Genomic DNA, 15,496 nt, shown 5'->3' with positions numbered 1-15,496 from the left:
GTATCTGGACTTGCATAAAAAGTTTGTTATCCATGACTATTTTCTACGATCCATTTAAGAAAATGATTCTTATAAAAATGTTAATATTTAATATTTTTATTCTATGATTCGACTACGCATTAAATTTTAAATAACTAATTGTTTGTAATGTCTATAATAAAAATGGTTGTATGGTACTTTAAATACCTTAAAATATTACCTTCATTACTACCTCATGTGCTATCCGAAGCACGGCAGAGCGACTTTGCCAACTTTCCACAACTGGGCCACTACTCAGGAATTGTTAAAAGTTATGTTTACTAAAGGATACCCTTCACATACCCGGGTATGAGGCAAAAAAGTTTGTGGGAATCTTACCTACTGAAACCCCTACTAGAGATTTCTTCAAAATAGATTGTAGAGACTATAAGATTTTTGCTAAACACATATCCGTTATCCTTCCCGTGTTGTGCTCTTCTCGGTTTGCTTGGATTGGTAGGTCGATACCTACCGATGTCCAAACCAAATCAACATTGTTTTTTAAAGAAAATTTGTAAAAGTGCGCTCTGTTTGCAAGGAATTACTAAAAATCCTTTCCCTGCCTCCTGTTAAGTTTAATTAGATTAGTCAAAATTGAATATACTTTTTTACCAATAGTCGGTCCTTATAGCGCTACGCTACAAAAACCATGGATTTGATCCCACGATCCAATAATCAACCATGTAGCAGTTATCGCCATCGCAAAACCAAAGTAGATACACACAATTAAAAAATATGCACACATGTTCAATGTTAACAATATAATAAGAAGTCATAAAAGAAACAATCTTTTCCAAAGCTATTTATTCTCACACGCTAAAACATCCGTGTAAGCGTGCACTGTCCCACAATATTTGGCTTAAATGTAGGCCACAGCAGACGACGGCAACTTTTCGTCCGTATATAACAGACACAAAATGTTGTTTATTATTTCACTAGTCGAGAAACCGCATTTATATACTCACAAGCAAATTCTATTCGAAAAGTTTTTTTTTTATTACGTAGTGCACGCTAATCACGTGCCAAGTATAACTGGGAGCACGAGTGGAACGGAATTGGCAAGGGTACATATTACATATTTATAGCAACACATTATTATTTAAAGTACCTTTATGCAAAATCTATTTCGATTCGATTTCGAATATTAATTTCGAATTCCAAAAAGATATAAGGAAGGCTTTGTCGGCCCACGCTATCTTTTTTATAATTTTCTTTGCACATAATTTTAATTGCTTGCTCGTACTAGTATAAATATAGAAATTATTTTCCTCAAATTTAGTTGCTGGCCGCACAAAAAACCAATCGTTAGACGCTGTAATGGTGCCACGATGCATAGTTGTTTAGAGTGAGTTTACCATGGAGTATAATGGTAATGATTTCGATAATCACATGGTAAAAAATTCAAATGATTGTCCAAGGTAATCTTATTTGTAAACTAAGACAAAATGAGTAATTGGCTTTGATCCCATATGTGCAAGACGAAGAACAGTTTACTCATATTCGATTTATCTTAGTGTTTGTATGAAAAACAAACATTACGTTTAGGCGTTAAAAATTAAACCATAATATCCCTAAAAACGATAAATAAAATTGGGACTCATTTTATAAATTTAAGCCCGTCAACTTCTCAAACCCTTCCGCTACAAAATATGTACCATTCCTTACTATACACCAACAATGTTTCAACCGTTGAATCTATATCATCCTTAAAACCGGAACACAGGCTTAGAAATTATTGATGTATGGCCATCCAAATGGCAGCCCAGATTGAAATAATGCTCTACCTTTATACTCTAGGGGCCTCAAAACATTGATACATATATGTCCAAATTTGAATTCGGAACATCAAACCTTTGATGTTTCCGTTCAAAATGTAACCGAAACGTATAATTTTAATATGATTCTAAACAAAATATGTGATCGATCAATTTTACCAACGGAATATCTATGTTAAAAAGGACGGGTCTAATTAAAAATAAATCCTTTGGGATATCGAATTTCAATTAGCAATGCTGTATGGCCGGATTAAACATAACAAATTACAGTAACACCTTTTAATTCCAACGTTTTAAAGCCAGATTTCATTTAGGTTATTCGACGGTCAATTAGTGACAACAAAATGGCGAAGTTTTCATATTGATTGCAATTTCGAAAGTGCTTTATTTTTGGAAGAGTAATAACTAGTCGTACTTGTATGTTGTAAATCGATATAGCGATGCGTAAAATATACAGTTACAGTATTGAAATTTAGCAAATCTATACTGCAACCAAATCGAATATCAATCAATTAGTTTTTAAGAGTCGCTTCATTTCAACATCGGTTTCAGTTTTTATTTATATATTGATATAGTTCAAGAATTATCCCATATGTTCGCCAATACGCCTGCAGTGATTATTTTGTTTGTATAACATTATCGTCAGTGAAAACCAGTCACCGATCTTAATAAATGTGTTTTTTTATTTAGTTAATTATTTTAGCGCCTACAAAATTGTCTAGTTTTAGTCATAATTCTGTCTAAAAGATGGGTATGTTCTTGTAAAAATCTCTTATAAAATATTTTCGATCGTTTTAATTTCAACAAATTTTACCATCGAAACGATAAAAGTAAAACTTATTTTAGTATAAACAGTTTTATGATTCATATGAAAAGATTAAATATATACATTACATAATATATATACAATTGCACGTTTCAATAGACTATCATGAATCTCCGAAGCATGTTTACGTCTTAAATAATTACTCACGAATGATTTCGTCTGACTGCATATCCAGTGTTATTTCAAAGAAAACACATCAAAGACTTTCAAACCCCACTTGGTTTTCCGTACCAATTAATCCATAATAATAACCAACACGAGTATTAATATCTATTAAAATGTATGATACAAAGGACGCGTTAATCAAGGCAAGCGGAAGGGTCATTTTGCATGACCTGACCGATATAACCTGACCCCTAACCGTTAAATTAAATCCGATGGGACTGTTCGCGTGTTACGCTCTGGCTGGTTCCGAACCTTTTTTACTTAATAAATATTTATTTAAATGTAAAATGGTAATTTCAGGGTTAGATAATTAATGACTGTAATAGGTATTTGATCGTGGATGATATGGGTCTTCTTAGTAAGCGTGCACGGCTTAAAAATAAATCATTTAATAATATAAAAAAGGTCATATTTCATTTATATACAAAATAATTATATTATTTGTTTTTCTGTGGTGTTAATAAAATTTAACAAAAAAAAAAGTTTATTTTAAAAAACCATCTACACTTTTTAAGTACTTTATGATCTTCTTATATTTAAAAAAATATTAATGACGCATAAATTATAATAGTGTTAAAATGTGAGCGTAAGCAAAGTTGTGGTCTCTTTGAATCATCGTTTGAACCCAGGATTTCAAAATCTGCATGTATCCTTATAAAGGAGCAGTGGCATTCAAAAAAATATGGATTCGAAAACGTTATCAGTCATAGTATGTTCTAACGAGATATTTAATATTTATGAAATAAAAAAAAAATATGCTAAGACTTTACGGTATTAACAAAGCCAACATTTAAAAAATACTTATCTGGATTAAAACATCAAATACTTGGACGTATTATGAAAGATCTTCTTAAGCTGGCTTGTGGTTGTTTGCGAGACACATTATCATATAAAGAATCTAATTAGCGCCTGACAGGTGGAGGGATTACATTACATGAAAGGAACAACCCACTTGATACGACCGTGAATATGACTTATTATTTTAAGGGTTTTGAATAGGGCTTGATGCATATTAATTATTTAAAAAAAATCTTGTTTCAACAAAGTTGTAACATTTATTCAATAACTATAACTCAACTCAACTAAACAACTAACTAACTATAACTCAACTAAACAAAGAATATTGTAAAAACTGTAATGTACATACAAACATAGTTAACGCTAGAAATATTTAAAAATCAGAAAGTTAAGGAAACAGTGATTTTTTAGAAGTCACAGATCCTACTTTATAATAAATATGTTTTTCCCTACTCCAACGCTGGTCAAAGTCAGATAAACAATTTTTTCTTTGATTTAAATACTTATTGAGCAAGAGAAATGACCATTCAGATCAACGGCAAAATTATTTATTCATTTAAGAAACTCGATGATTGTATTTTAATTGTAAGTATATTTTTATTCGTGTCTTACAATTATTAAATTTAATGTTTTTTTTTAAATCCACCAATGTTATGATATGGACTTTCATTTTAGTAAACTAAATGTTTGTATATGTCACACAACTGGAAAAAAGCCTCCTAGTCTACAACAAAAAAAAGAAAAAAAAGAAAAAGAAAAACGCCTAAAGTCAAAATTAGTAGAATTTATTGAACCACGCAGCTCCAATACACGTTGAAGGATATTTATACAGAAAGTTAGAAGTTTCAAGAGGGACATAAGATAATTTATTTCGAAAAACTTGTCTTGTCAATAAAAATATTAAAACTTGAACTTGCGATTTAAAATGAGAATTAATAAAAGCAGCACTAATTAGGCAATTCAAATGCGAAGCATTAGAATAATTAAGCCGCAATATTGTGCAAGAGATACTTCTGAACCCTTAACGGTGATCAATCTTTATCAAAAATATTGTTCCCCTTAACATGCTAAGAGCAATGCTTTAAAGTTTACAAGACTTGTTATTACCACTTGAAATATTGATATAGAATTAATTAACGGAAGACAGAAAGAAATGCTTTTGTTTCTATAAATTAATATTGGAATGAAAATATATTTTCGTACGAGTATTTCAGGTATCGAAGATTCTTCTATTCACGAAGACAATTATTTCGTTATAGATTTATTCCTCAAAAATATTCTGTCGTATTCCATTGTAGTCCTCAAAAATTTTCTTCGAATTATTGGAACTGATTTTGCCTTATTCCGCAAAAAAAAATCCCACAAAACCTTTTCGATGGATTTTTTTATGAGTGTCAACAGCTAAAAGCAAGTTTAGCAACACTTTTAATTGCAGGTACACCTGGACCAATAGTTCGGAACGATCGATGAAATACAATTACCTATATGATATCAGTTAAGTCTAAGCAATTAGAAAAAAATACGAACCAATTTTAAATAGCATTTAATGTAAGAAGCTTAAAGTAAAGACAAAGCAAGATTATCCAAAAGTAGTCAAAGACACGAGGCGACCCAGTAACCTGTAACTTCATACTAATTGTAGTATCCACTAACGACCCTGTAGGTATCATTTCAGGTTGCTTCTTATCTCTGTAAGCCGCTGAAAGTTGCTGTGAGTTTTTATAACTATTTCTTAGATCAGTCTTTCTCATCACTAACTTGCTTATCTTCTCAGGCAGCTGACCAAGCAGTGTTCGCGATACTTGCCTGATTAAACTGTTGTGTTCATTTCTAAACTAATGATAATGCTGGCAAATATTTCGGTCCATAGATTATTCTTTTTTTTAATAATTTTCATAAATATAAGCATCATCAAAATGCATCTGTTCGAAATGTTCGATTTCTATCAAAATTTTTAAAGAATGCTATAAAACAAATTTTATTTGAATTCAAATCCAAAATAATAAATTCAAAATTTGAACCTCAATTTTAATTTAGAATGTAGTAACAACTATTTTTCCTTTAAATTTGTCATCATGTAGAATACTATGTAATATGTACACATTACTGTTCAACAAATAAAAATCTAAGAAAAATCGTTTAATTTTTGATGAGGTCATGGATTCTCATAATTGTAGTAAATTGAAATATTCTCTCGTTTTTCTTTTCCTAATCTTTTGATGGGTCTCTTTGTTTGCGCTGGGAATTAAATATTGAAACGGAATAAATTGCTTTGGCGTGAATATTTTATAAATATGCCTTTCGAGTTGCCAGCTTAATACCTTTCATTAGGCTTATCTTTGTCTCTCTCATATTTAATATCTTACTAAAAAAAAATAACCTGGATTGAAATGTAAATTTAAATAAATTTTAGTTTTTAAGTTTACTATCACGAATAAGTAAAATATTTTATTAACTCAAGTTATATTATCTCCTATTCATTATGTCATTAAAACCTTAATACCTTGTCGTAATATCCTGTTTCATCTTCAAGATCATATCCATCATTATTGAATACATTTAGTACACGGATAATACCCTTAATACCCTCCGAATTTGAGAACATCGCTTTGAAAAGAATCGGCAGGAAACTCATTAGGACGCTGCCATTTCTCCGGCTCCATACTTTGTCTACAAACAAAAGCAAGTGAAACGTCTGATCCGAGCAAATTCGACGGTTATGTTACGGCGAGAGAATAATACTGTACAAATGATGAACCAGATTAGGGTCCGTATACGGAAACGTAGTAATTGTTAGCTATCTAGTACCATTGTTCGCGAGACACGATCCGAGATGTGGTACAAAATACGAGAGTTCGTGACGAATAATAAAATACGGGCTATTAGATCAATGAATGCATAAAGAAGTATACCAATATCATATCTGTTTATAATTTGATGAATATTTGCTTAATTGATTTGAGGTTTTTTTATCAAATGTTTTTAAATATTTCGTCTTCGTTTCCTAGTTTAGTTTTATTTAAGAATATCTGACGATGATGAAATTTGACGTAAGTAAAAATTTGCAATGTTTTAATATAAAAAAATATTTATACTTTAAAAAAAAATACACATTAAATGTGTATAAAGTTTTATTTATACACACTATAAAAATATAAGTTATATATATTTTAATGTATTTTCATCAAATTAAATTTTAGACGCTTTAAACTTCGTAATGTTCACAGTGAATATTTAAATATAAGCATACTTTAATGGAGAAGGAGGAAAATGTAAAAAATCTTATATAATTGCAGACATAAGGGAAATAATATAATAGATCCAGGAATATATGACAAATACGTGTGAGGAGTAACTCATACTTTTTGCAATATCAGTAGGTGACTTATTCGCAGGAGAAACACACGGGGAAGACCAAAACGTCTAAAACACTTTTCATCGCGCTTCGAACCCGAATGAATGTGTTATCGTCGTTACTTCTGATTTTCCATAACATTTTTGCTTTAGCTACTTACATTGGGATACGAGTAATGTATGTGATGTTAACCAATATTAAAAAAAAAAAAAAATCGTTGAGTCATATTTTGCATCTTTCTTCAATCAGAAGTTTATTGATAATTGATAAGGCAGCTTTACTTGGAGTATAATAAACATTTTCTATATTCCATACAATAGTTGACTTCATGGATAATTTTATCAGTAGTAGTTTATTGAGTATACATACATACTCAAGTAAACTACTAGTAGTATCATTAAATGACGCAGAAATGTAATAGACAACAATTAATTCTATAATGCTTTAATTTTTTTTAATGCCATAGATAAGTGAAATGAAAAATGGGCCTGATTGATGGTCAGCCGTCACTACCGCCCATAGAATATCAACCATTCCTCGCATCTCCTGTACACCACCAACCTTGAGAGCTAAGATGTCTCATGTGCCTGTTATACTGGCTCACTCACCTCTCAAATCCGAACACAACGATATTATGGTTTGGGGATAGAAAATCTGGTGTTTGGGTGATATCTACCCAGACGCGTTTGCACAAACCCTAACAATCAAGTAATGTAAACTACTATTATCAAATAACAAGCTGTCAAAAATATAAATTTTAAATCGGACATTGCGGTATGTCGATTATGTTTTGTTCAATGAAAACATTTCATGTACTATATTTTTACTATAGTATAAAGTAAAGTTACATTTTGATTTTCGTTTTAATACCGATGAGTAATTTCAATTAGCGGAAATTCGAGAGTACGGTTAAATTGTTTTGTAGATTAAATGGTTGTATTTTGCAAATATATATATATAAGCTGTTGTTTTAAAAAAAAACCTTTAATAAGGGTTATTAATAAAATATTAAGATTTACAATTAATGAAATTTAATTCTTAATAATTCATACCTCATATAATATTATTATTACTAAGTATTATAATTATGATAATTATTCGAGGCAATTTCTGTACGATTAAAGAAATCCTCGAATTCCCGAAACGTCAAATAGTATTAAATAATACTCAAATCTTATGTCCTTTAATAAATGAGGCATATTAACTTATACAATACTAGCTGTGCCGCAGACTTCGTACGCGTTGTTTTTAATTTAAGTTATTTGGATATTGTAGCGTGATTTTATTTTCATTCTATATATAATTCTAAAATAAAATTAGCCTAAGTTACTCCTTATTACATCCGCTATCTGCCAGTCAAAGTCCCGTCGAAATCGGTTCAGCCGTTCCAAAGATTAGCCGGAACAAACAGACAGACAAAAATTGTAAAAAATGTTATTTTGGTATATGTACCGTGTATACATACATATGCGTTTAGTAAAAATGGGTTATTTTAATATTACAAACAGACACTCCAATTTTATTATATGTATATATTATAAGAATATTAAAAACGCAGGTATTAGTATTCGTTAATTTTATGTGTATGCGGTTTATGATAATATGGAGGTTAACTTTGAACCAGTAGTTTTATATTCATTTTAAAATTGACTCAAATATACCGGTGAGAGATTATAAAGGCTTATACATAGATTGTAAATTGATTTAGGTATTTTGAACTGTATTTTTAAACCTAAACATAAATACTCATGAATACTGAACTCCGTAACGGTTATAGGATTTGAATAAAATTTTACGTATAAATTAGTTTTCAAAACAAATAAAAACCATTCACTTCGCTGGACGTAAAATATATTGATCGAGTACAATTTAAATGATTTTATTTTTAAATCTCAAATATAAGATTTTTTTTTATAACATGGGTAGGCGGCCGTGAAAATAGTGGCCTAAAAATTCTTCAGGGCTACCTGATGGTAAATGTTCGCCGCTGCTCATAGACAAAGTCCGTATTAATTTTTAAACATTCCTTATACCCCCCAACGACACTAATTATAGTATTTAAGATTTTGTATCCCCTGTGTCTGTTACTCTGGCTCATTACCCTTCAAACCGGACAACTATTACTAAGTACCAACCCAAAGCACTACCGCCAACTAAACGATTGTAAAGGACATCATATTTTTCTTCTCCTTAGGCTTCATAGTCTAAACAGCTGTGTCAAGGTCATTTCAACTGGTCTGTCTTATTTGCCGCTACTTCTTCTAGACTTTTTCATTACAGAATGCATGTAATGGTATTTCTATCGCGACTGTTCTGGTCCGTCTATCTTACTTTAACTTACGCTTTACCTTATATATACTATCTTTGAATAAAATGTATAAATTTAACTCCTAAGATGGTTAGCGTGAACATCCGTGAAACACTAACGGTCTAACACTTTGATTTAATTTTTAATGGACATATGTAAATACGAAAAAACCAAGATGGCGCAGTAGCTAGGGACGTGAATCGTAACAGACGATTTCGGGCTCAACCTCGAGCACATAGCACCGATTTTTCACGTGTTTCATCAAAATAGTTATATGGAAACCTGCATGTACTCGATCCAATTCTGCGCATTGTGTCCAGCTCATACTGAAACGGCGTGGTGTAATAGAGTCGAAACCTCCCTTCACGTTCTCCATAGCCAAGATAACTAGACTATTTTACTACTAACGATCCAAACATTTCACTGTTTAAAGTTGCTCAAAATGAAATCCTGTCGCAATCTTGGCGTAACTTGAGCCATTTGTTACACTGCGAACGCTATCAAGATCGAAAACTTCGATTTGTTACCTATCCGTAACACATTTTAGTGATCATTTTTTAAAATAACTTTGTGCCATGTGTGTTTTAAGATGTCGATCAAACGATAATGAAATAGTCGTAACTGACTAAGTCTTCATATAAAAACAGCCTTTAATATTCATTATCATACGTTCCATTGTGATTAATGTTAATTTGTTCCTAAGGTTCCTTTTGTCTTCGTTGCTGATTTCAGCCGAGGAATTGTGAAGGACATATTTTGCTGCAACAGTTTGTGCAAAAAGACGCACACTCTGTGCATATATTCCATCAATCTTATAATCTAATGCTGAATACGCCACAACAGAAAAGTGCTCAAGCTCAGAACATTTGTGTCTCCAGGCAGCTAATGAGAATTTTCCGACCGAAAACTTGTATCTATTTAATGGCCCAAAACGGGGCTCGAGCCCAGGACCAGTCAATATCTTATAACTGTCACCTATAAAAAATCGTTATAAAAATAGTGACAGTAAACAAAGGTCGAATTTTCGAATTAGGGCAAGTGCCACTCAATTTCGAAGTGGCAAATTCGTGTTTACAATTCATCTCGCGATCGGCTTGGCAAACATCGTGAAAAAACCTTATTTGTATCGGAAGTTTTTTTCAGATGTAGAAAATACGAGTGCAGCAGTAGACGGTGTCACATAAGACTACGAATTCTTAGCGATAATTATTTTAGTATTTGTGGCGATGAGACTATCTTCAAATATTGATGTATTAGTATTATTATATTCATATTCAGATGGATTCACATACCCCAATAGGGTCAAGCTACCCTATTTGGGTATACAATTTAATGGTTATAGAAATAATAAACAAATCCATTCCTCTAAACATATTATGAATATAACTGCCACCGCTACAATCACGGTAACTCCTGTTAAATATGTTAAGACTACTAAAAAGTCGTGATTGCGATTAAAGCACTAATAAGTAAAGAAGATAAAACTACTTAAATAAGTACGAACAATTACTGATGGTACAAAAATAGCGGAAGCCATCATTAAGATATCGCCATATCTATGCAACCAAGTAATTCTGAACCCTCTATCTTACAATTATCTCGCTTGATACCGTTTGTGTGGCCGTAACTCTTAAAGCTTCTTTAGGGTTTCACATCTTATAAATGTCTATCGTATCCTCTTTGGCATTCTTGACTTTTATACTTACATAAAAAACGCGTCAAACGAATTTGCTTCCTAAGGGACATAAATTCAAAGATGAAAAGGTCTTTTTCCAACGCACTTGAAGGAAATAATTTAGTGGCGGTTAAAATCCGCTTTTCCGTTCGTGTTTGTTCGGTATATTGTCTATTTTTTATCCTCTTTTATGCTGCCCTTAAGGAAAATTAATTAAGTGCTATTGTTCTTTTTGAGTGCCGTTTTGTAAGCAGCTGGCGTTTCTACGTTTTTATTTGCTCCATGTGTGGTTGTTCTTCCTCTGTGGTGGACTTTGTATAAAATATGAAATGAAATTGATAATTATATTTAGTTACATTTATATTTTTAAACATTCAAAATAAATCTTCGCTTATAAAATTGTCACTGTAAAATACAGCCAGATTTCTATAAGTTGTTTTCTAAAATCCCAGCTTCCGTTTATCGAATAAAACTATGTTATATTGCAAGTTGATTGGTAGACAGACTACCTGCATTAAATACAAGTCTAGCGGGTTGCAGATAAGAATATAACTTATTTCCAAAAACAAAATATTTTTAACTCTAGCTACTTTTTTCTGCTTTGTATAAATGTACGAAACAAAAGTTAAAAAGTTTTTCCGGTGACCGTAAGTCTGGTTTTAAGCCGTGACTTCAAACTTACCGCAGAAATTCTAAAACAATGCTTCGTTACCGCAGCCATTTTGGAAGAATATTATTTAATTAATTACGTATAATATTCATATATATTTTTTTCTTTTGTGCTGTGTTATAAATGCAAAATTTTGTAAATATAATATATTTCACTTATTAACGACCTTTTTTTATAATAAGATTTTTCTACGAATAGATCGCATAAGCAATCTGTAAAAAATATAGAGTACTAAAAGTTGCCACCCATAAATGTTGAGCAGAAAACTTCTCAACTCTAGCATTTTTTTTTTTTTTTTATGTTATAGGTGGCAAACGAGCAGCAGACTCGCCTGATGGAGAGTGACTACCACCGCCCATGGACGTCTGCAACACCGGAGAGCTTGCAGGTGCGTTGCCGTCCTTAAAGAAAGGAGTACGCTCTTTTCTTGAATTTCCGAAATCGTATCAAAAATTTCTTTTAATTTGGAATTTTAAAAACTTTTTGCACCACCTTAAAAAAACAAACAATAGCTATTCGCTGGTTTTTGCTTCGATTTCAACCCACAACCCTCACTTATAATCGGTAAATCTTTTCCCACAAGACCAACACAATTCCCTAATATTTACAAGAGACATTTATACATTAAAAAAATACAAGGATATTAAGTAAACGGGCGTAAGGTTATATTTTTCCTTATTGAGGCTCTTTATACGTTACAAGAACCGACAGCTTGGATGGAAAAAGAACTTGGAAATGTATAAAAACAATTCCTATCCCTTCGAGATATGACTCGTATATTTCATTGTGTTTTTCTCGAAAAATGATCGCACGACTTGTGCTTATTACGTAAGACGATCCAATTTACAATGACAAAATAAGCAGATATTATGAAAACACGCTATTGCAAAAATGAATTGACTTTTGTAACGACGTATTTTAAGAAATAAACTGAAAGTCAAATGTTTTTTATTCTTTTTTTAGGATTAAGTATTGTTTGTTGAATGATTTATATTTGTTAAAGGTATATATCTCACTTATTGGAAAACACACCTTCTTTCGAGGGATTTGAAGCCTACTCCACCACTCCACGCGGGTAAGATGTGGAAAAAAGACATACAGTTTCAACAAAATCAATTTATATTCTAAGAAAATAACAAAGAGAACTCTAGTATTATTTTATTTAATACACTTGGAGCTCAAGTTTCCTTTATGCTCAATTTCATCAAATACGATTTATTTCCAAGCTATGGACGTGCAAGAGCAACAGGCAGTCATACAGAGTTACTTTTGCATATTTAATTTTAGTATAGATTACATAGCAGTGATAAAATGTCTTCACTTCTCAAAGACAGAGAGACAGTTAGTCATTTTTACAAGTTAAGTGCTCACACATTCTATACCCTCACCCTAATAGCCTGATGGGACGATAAACCGTCACGACCAACAATAAGTCAGGCGCAAGACCAACGACACCACTTACACACAATTTCCGAGGCACATATATGTAACTCTACCAACTTGTTAGCTTCGGGTGTGCTACAGAGAATTTGACAAAAGACTCTACTCGAGATTCGAAGTTCGAAACTAGTAGATCTGCGGCACTATGAGATCACTAGACCGATAGAGTAATTGACATAATCCCAATTATAAATGTAAAGAATGATACAAAAAAGCTTACTTGAAAACTCGTATTCATAAAATGTACTTTTCGTGCAAACATATTTCACCTTGACCCTGACTCAGATTACATATCTTGGCTGTATTATAAAAAAAACTGGAGTTTAAATGAGATCTCTCATTTTGTACTTTAATTAAAAATAACGTCGTGTTATTATTTATGTAATGATTTAAAAAATATCACATACATTCATAAAATCACGAACAATTAAATTTTATTAAGTGTGATACTGAATCTAGTAGTTCTAGATACATGTACATTTACGACCTATGACAATTAGTGTTACTATGTACACAGACTTCCATACGTATGTAAGACATAATAATATATTAGACCCTCAGTCATCATCGCATAGGAATTATAAGGAATGGATCAAATCTCACCAGTGACCGATGTACGTACTTACTATATTTTTGTATGATATATTAACAACAACAATATGTTAGAAAGTGTTTAATGGTGTAATATTGGTTATTTATCATTTGGAATTAAATATTTAAAATAACTAGGAGGCTATTTTTTTATTTAATTCCAAAGGACTAATTTAAAAAATATAAAAATAGTTTTTATTTATTTATTTTATTTAAATTTTGATCCGGAATATTGAGTCTGGCTTATCGCAAGTAAAGTGTTTTTAATCTATATAAATATTCTATACTCTTTAAGTATTTCATATCTCTTTGTTTATACAATTTTCTTTTGTGCTTTTAATTGCAGTATAATTATCATTTATTATATAGTGCACAGTTAGTAATACATATAAAAGTCAAAAATATATAATTCTGTTATAATCCATAATTATAAAATCTAAGAATTTTTCCGCCATCTTCATTTGCTAATTTGATTTTCTTTTCGGTAAACAAATTGAATAAACACCTTTGTTTTAGTAATTAATAATGTTGTAATGAAATTGCTAGAAAGTTAAGCTGAAAAGCAACCTTATAATATAGAATAAATATTGTGTTGACCTTTTTCTCTCCAAGAAACATTCATAGAATGAATTTTTAAATTTCATCGCTTCCTCGATTCTTTTGACCTCACATTTTAGTCTTTGTTTTAATTTTTAAACACAGCTTAAAAGGAAACTCACTTTAATAGTGTAAGATAGTCGGAAAAGCTACCTAAATATATGTGTGAATTATTTTTAAAATATAAAATACTATACGATCATATTAATAAGAATATTAAAACAAGTTTTATGCTAAATATAAATACTTAACCACTTTCCCAAGAAATACTTATAGCTTTGACTCATTAAAGTGTTTAAAACAAAAACTCTTGATTTTAAAACATCATTAAAAGGAAAATAATAATCGTATAGTTTAATAGAAATTTAAAAAAAAGACATTGATAAGTTCAAATTAACGACAATAAATGACAGTAATTCTTGGTATTGTATAATCAATGTCTTATGCGAGAACAAAAATAAATATTGATATAAACTTACCTTTTGAACCACGTGTTAATCAACGTCCAAAAACACTGAACAATCACTACAATTTAAATTATCGTCTTATTAATAATCCTTCTGATAATTATCATTTCAATCGAATTGATAATTCGCGAATGCTAATACGTATCAGGCGGGGCTAAATCGTGTCAAGGTCCCTGAATTGACTCCGGCGTAGACGTCCGCTCTGTAGCCGGTCTACGGTACGACAGCCTCACGTTGCTACGAGCTACGCGGGGATCCGCGGCCAATCGAAGCGAGGCTGCGTGAATTGGAGTATGCTCTCTTTTATTATTAATTATAAAAAAAAATTATAAATATTAATTATTTTAATAAAGAAATACAATTTCTTAAAATCAAATAACTTTTAATTGAATTATAAGTAAAATGTCTGCCAGAATATTTTTTAAAATATTTAATTGTTTTTATTAAATGTATGGTACTCTAATACAACTGACATAACTTATATATATAAATATATATTTATATACATAAGTTTTTAAAATGTGAAACAGTAAAACAATAATCACAAATTTGAATATTTTCAATTCAAAACCCTACTATGTAATATATCAATATTCAAATTAATAAATAATAATATTATAATTATTCCCAACTTACAAACTATAAGGGGAATAGTAAATGTAGAGCATAATACCGTTCGTAGCATTATAAATACATAGGAAGGAGATAACAGTCCAAGTTGGGCAATTGCGTGCCTGTGCCGAAGAGAGATAGCAAGATACTTATTGTATCTAGTAAAAGCAGGATGGATATACAAAGAAGGTTAAGTTTC

The 15,496-nt window shown here is 31.0% G+C and overlaps 1 protein-coding gene across 1 annotated transcript in view; it reads right to left on the bottom strand.

The window, feature by feature from the left end:
- LOC113392899 (C3 and PZP-like alpha-2-macroglobulin domain-containing protein 8) overlaps window positions 1-14,897 on the bottom strand; it is a 215,112-nt gene extending 200,215 nt beyond the window's left edge. Inside the window, exon 1 of the mRNA XM_026629515.2 lies at window positions 14,698-14,897. The gene's annotated coding sequence lies outside the window, so the exon portion shown is untranslated. The remainder of the gene's footprint in view (window positions 1-14,697) is intronic.
- Window positions 14,898-15,496: the final 599 nt, after the last annotated feature.

Source organism: Vanessa tameamea, chromosome 12 (assembly GCF_037043105.1).
Source record: "Vanessa tameamea isolate UH-Manoa-2023 chromosome 12, ilVanTame1 primary haplotype, whole genome shotgun sequence".
NCBI lineage: Eukaryota > Metazoa > Arthropoda > Insecta > Lepidoptera > Nymphalidae > Vanessa > Vanessa tameamea.
This window is presented reverse-complemented; position numbering and strand designations above follow the sequence as displayed.